Genomic DNA, 6,000 nt, shown 5'->3' with positions numbered 1-6,000 from the left:
TTATTGCCACCCACCCCAGCAACAATACGCAATATTTGTTCCAATCCGCACAGCAGGAGATATCCGAGATCCATCCCGGATGAGTACCGAATTTCTCTTAGACCAATAAATAGTCCCACATACCTTTTTCCGCTCTCATAAAAATAGAGTGTGACGTCAACTGGAGTGGGGAGGCAAACTCAGCAGCCACTTTTCACAGTAATTATCACACACTAGCACACTCCTGCCTGGGGTTGGGCTTGCAAACACGCACCTCTGTCACCACTCTAGCCATACTGTGACTTATGACCGGTATAATGTTCACTTTGCCCTTGACACCACAGTAGAATCCTCAGTGTCAATTTAACTCTGTGTACAAATGACGGGTCCATTTGGTTGCATTTGTACAATCAGAGTTACAAATGAATTAACACTGGGGATGAATGAGGGGGTATATAGCATATTATATAGTTATTGTTTACAATGGCCTGAATGTTCCTTGGAAACGTGCCGTATGAACATCATGTTTGTAACTGTTGCCTGGGAAATGACACTATTAGAAAAATAAACTAATAGAAAAATGGGCTGTAAGTTAGATAACTAGCTAGCCTGCAAAAGGTATCCACATTATTAGTAATTATTATTATTGTAATTATTGTTTTTGCTGCTCTTTTTTTTTTCAAGTGGTGTAAACAGGTTGACAAAGGTATTCATAGTTCATACTGCAGGTCTCCTAGCAACAGCAGACTTGTGAAGCAGCCTCTATGTAACCAAATCTAAAATTTCCTTCAATTAAATGTGGCCTTTAATGTAAATGTGTCATGTTGTCACCCCATGGCCAAAGGCATTTGGTACGAGGTAATTCACGAGCATTCCTCCTCAGACACAATGTGCTCATTGTGCGTACAAGCACTGTTTGTGGATTGACCGCAGTGGCTGTAACTTTAGCAGCCCCCCAAGGAGCCAGTTGTCAGGCAATGGGGAAAACCGTTAGAGTAATAATGATAGCAATAACATTCTCACTTACCTACATTTCTTAAAACACACTTATACATTGATCTGAAAGTCTGTGCACCCTGGCGCTTCTAGGGTGTGTGCCTCTGAGTGTGTAGTGTGTGTGTGTGTGTGTGTGTGTGTGTGTGTGTGTGTGTGTGTGTGTGTGTGTGTGTGTGTGTGTGTGTGTGTGTGTGTGTGTGTGTGTGTGTTGGTTAGAGGAGACACATTTGTACCCTATGCTTGTTTGAGTAATAACATTTGCTGAGAATCCATTCGTTTCTGTCACCACAAACAACGCTGAGAGGACACAGGGAACAACACAGAAAGAGAGAGGGTTGGAGGAGAGGGGGAGAGAAAGAGAGAGAAGGAGGGAGATGGAGCAAAAAAGAGAGAGAGAGAGAGAGAGAGAGGGAGGGAGGGAGGGAGGGAGGGAGGGAGGGAGGGAGAGAGAAAGGAGGGAGAGAGAGGATGAAAAATAACAGTTACATTGTGGAAAGAGAGAACCAGTTCCTGGGAGACCAGTCCTGTGTGCAGAACTGTCCTTGCATAATGTATTAACTAACCAGTAAATAGCATTTACCGGTTGACCATGGTGAGGTATAGTGTAGCCAGTTAAATGTAAGTAAATACTTTAACTGTGCTTCCTTTGGTCAAATAGCACATTAGGATCGTCTTCCTAAAGCACCGAAGTTCATCCCTTTTCTATGCAGAATTGATGTCGGTTGTATGGAGGGTAAACAATCGTTTAATGATAGTTTAGTTGATAGTCTCCTCCCCACTGTCTACACACTAAGTGTAAGTGAACATTGACAGAGATCATAGCCATACCCATACATTTAAATCACAAATTACTTTCATTCATACATATTTAAAATGGTGGCTTAGTTAAAGGCCTGAGATAGAAAACATTTTTGAAAGAGAATTTTCATTACAGAAATGTAATCACTGCCAACAACAACACTGCGTATGCTTGACATTTCTGCCACTGTGTTGGACATCTGTTCCTATGTCATGACTTACAACTCATGTTACTGTCACAGCAGTCTGGGGTATGCGCTTGGTGGTTTGCAGCCTAAACCTCTCCTTTGTTAAGAGTTTGGCAGGTTAAAGAGCACTTTTCTGGGGCGTGCCGGTAGCTGGGGAGTGCATCAACCACATAATCACAACATCCCTGGTTCAGGGAAGACCCACGTTGCAGCCCCCTCATTCACAGTTTCCTGTCCCACTACTGTCCTATAATAAAGCTCTCTCTCTCTCTCTCTCTCTCTCTCTCTCTCTCTCTCTCTCTCTCTATTTTAGTTTTAAGCTATTCTCTTTCACCTCGGTTCATTGCTGGCACACTGGGACTACACTCACTACAGCCAGTAGAAGTCCTTTCAACCACAAACCTAGATTTGGGATTCTACACAGAGAAACCCCCCTCTTCTCCCTGTGCCTGTGTGCGTGGCATGCGTGCGTGCATGCGTGCGCGAGTGTGTGTGAGCGTGCGTGTCTCTCTCCTCTAGGATCAGGCTAGGTGGATTACCGTGTCAAGCCTAGAGGATTTCAAACAGGGGCTCACAAGTAATAGTCTAAAATGCACAGAGGTGAACTGAACTACTATACATTTAAGGATCGGCTTTTAACAAATATAATTTCTCATATACCACCTCGTTAGTAGAAATTCTAGGTTTCACTCGGAAACAATACTGTGAGTGAGATCAAATAAAACAGTGCTCTTGCACACCCACGCTCTTGAGGCGCCAGCGGGTAAGTGAGCCACTTTAATCACCAGTAGTTTTACACTGAAGAAGTGACTCTCCAGCGATTAGGAAATGTGCAGTGCTCATCAGTACCCAAAAATGGCCGCCCCATTAATTAGCCTCAAACAATGTTCTCCCGGTGTATCGACTTCTTAATGGACAAGAAAGGACCTTGTTGATGTTCCCATCCAGTCAATGACAGAGGCCTCTCTGGGGTTCTTCTGGAATGGTATTATGTCATCTCCCCCTGCCCTTCAGAAACCAGAGCTGTGCTGTTTTTTTGTCTTCCGCTTTCTCCTGTACTCGTTGCTCATTAACTATGTAGGAGTGTGATGAAGGGCTAGGGCAGACTGGATTGGGTTGCTGACAGAGACCCCTTTCCCTGCATGGATCATCTTAACTAATGGTACGAGGTCTACGATTTCAGGCTTAAAGTGGCCTGATGCCAGAGCATGAAGGGCAAAGCCGTGACTTCTAAGCCATATAGGTTAGGATCACAAAACATTATTCCTTTTGCTGAGTATCTCTTTTAACAAAAAACTACCGGTATCTTAGGTTTCTGTGAGGGAAAATGATAATAAGTTACCTCAACACCTCCACTGACATATTTCTGGGCATGGATTGCTTTGGTCTCTAAATGTAACTCCCACGGAATAGCAAAGAAACCACCTACCTTACTTCCTGGGGCATAAACAGAGGACACACATACAGTGTACATGTGCACACAAAAGTGCACGCGCACTCTCTCCCTCTCTCACACATAAGAGCGCGCACACACACACACACACACACACACACACACACACACACACACACACACACACACACACACACACACACACACACACACACACACACACACACACCTGTAGTCGTGCGCAAGGTTTTTCTAAACTCTTTGTTTGACAGGCAATTCAACTCAGAGGAGAGTGGATTTAGTAAATGGCTTCAGGTGTTCCAGCATTGTCTGAATGCATTTTGGTAACAGACAGGTTATGTCTCCCAGAAAATATTGTTCCGTGGATAACTCTGCTGTGAAGGACAAGACTGGATAGAGCAGGTAATATGCTGCCGGATAAGGATTACAATCTTACATCAATACTGGTCCCAAGAAATCCATATCAATCTCAATTCATCCAACATCATCCATTCATAGCTTGCAAGCTGTAACTAGGCTATACCTACACACCTGAGAAGGAGGGAAACTAACAGCCTACTGCCAACATTTGAGAACAAGTTACTGTAATGTGTGGTGTGCTTTCTATAGTGTCCCCAAACTATAAAGGCACCTTCAAGTAGAAGCATACAAAACCGTTACAGTGCCATTGAGATATTGGAAGGCAATTTTCAAAGTGAAATTTGAACTATTGCTCACTCTCTAGAGTGCCAACAAGAACCACATTTTGGAATCAACACATTTTCTCAAGACTGAGCATGGTTTCAAAAACCATACACGTTCCTTCACCGACATTTTGCACATTCGTTAGCTGAACATTTCAAAAATAATTCAATGTAGGCATATATGGCTTAAAAAGGCTGTGTGATGATGACATTCCCTATACAGTGGTTATCAAAGTGGATTTCAGGAACTCTTTATTTTCCTTTATGGGGGTCTAAATTGACCCTTGCAATTCAGTAACTTTGACAGTGTACAAAATTGTACACTGCCCTATACAATGCCTGTCCTATGCATAGACTGTGGTCATATGATGGCTAAACAAATTGAAATGAAGGCTACTATAAAGCCTGCCCGTATGCTGCATGCTACGCGCCCCAGCGCGTTTCTCCGGATGGAGAGGTGATGCCGTGATGCTGTGGTGTGCTGTGGTCCTTTTTATTGACTAGGCAGGGCCTAAATAAATAAACGAAATGAAAAATAAATCGCTGTAGAGTATCGCAACTAACTTGTAATTATTTTATGCATGTGTGCTACACAACTTTTAGTGCCGAGTTGTTGACAGCTCGAGCTCGTACGTGGGGCAACTTTCATCGGATAAAAAAAGAGCTTAATTACCTTCTTCAGCGGTTCCGATTCCGATATCCACGAGGAGGAAGAGCAAGAGGCAGGAGGACATGGACAGCATCTCATGTGAAAGTGTCGCCGGTCTTCTCTCTCTGGCAGTTCGGACTCTGAACCCCATGATGAGGAGTCAAAACTCCGCGGTACGCGGTGAGCCAAGTCCAAGTCTTAAAAGAAAAGCAAAAACAAAACACCAATTCGTTCAAATAGACGGCTATCGCGGTCCTTATGTGCGCTCGAAATATAAACCTCGCAAAACGCCTCTGTGAAGAAGGGGGGGAAGAAATCCAGTATTCTTTTGTAGGCTAAACAAATCAAACGTGTCAGTTTATGTATTAAGAGGCGTGCGCATTTGTGTCTCCATCATCTAAAAAGGATTGTCACATTGAAAAAAATCAAAGCCCGCGTGTTTCTTCTTCTCCTTTATAATGTTTAGTTGGTTTGTCTGACTGTGTGGACCGGTGTCTCGCTGACGAGTTCATGCCTCGGGTTCTTTATTTGAAATGTAAAATAATCACAAACTCCTCTTGTTTCTGTCATTCAGTGGCTCTCTGTCGCGCGTCTCACTCTGCGTGTACCGCGTCTGGCGCACGGACGGCTTCCACTGAAGGAATTGAGACGGAGAAGGCTCGCTCTCCGTGGGCTACCATGCTGCTCCAACCAATCCCAATACTCCTCATCCAGAGGCGTCAGTTCAGAAAAAAGCTAAGGTATGGCAACATGACTGGTGTCTTGCACGCGCGCCCTCGTGCGCATGCAAGCCGCCAGTCATGTTGCCATACCTTAGCAACAGGCACGATTACAGTACATTTTATTATTTCCCCCTGTAGCCAAGGTATGGCAGCTGCCATAGCTTGCCATACCCAATTGACGCCTCTGTCCTCATCCAAAACCCGGCACGGACCGACGGCATGGAATGGAATGGATCTTTGTTTATCGCAGTGATATTCTCAAATATTTTCATGTCAAGGTCAAGGACCCCCCAGATCTAGATTGATTGAGATATATGTTATTATGATTTGGCCGCGGACGATCGGACCCCCGTCTGAAAATATATGTGCCAGGTGTGTTATTCAAATATTCAAAATAATCTGAAAAAGAAAAAGAAGAGTAAAAATCAAACCTCGTTCGAAGTGGAGCGGTGAATCTGAACAGCTATACCCTGTGTGTGTGTGTGTGTGTGTGTGTGTGTGTGTGTGTGTGTGTGTGTGTGTGTGTGTGTGTGTTGCGTGCGCGTGTGAGTGAGTGGTGAGTGTGCCTGGC

Source organism: Nannobrachium achirus (genome assembly GCF_963921795.1).
Source record: "Nannobrachium achirus genome assembly, chromosome: 15".
In the NCBI taxonomy this organism is placed as follows: Eukaryota; Metazoa; Chordata; class Actinopteri; order Myctophiformes; family Myctophidae; genus Nannobrachium; species Nannobrachium achirus.
The sequence above is the reverse complement of the archived record's forward strand: the minus strand, read 5'-3'. Positions refer to the sequence as shown.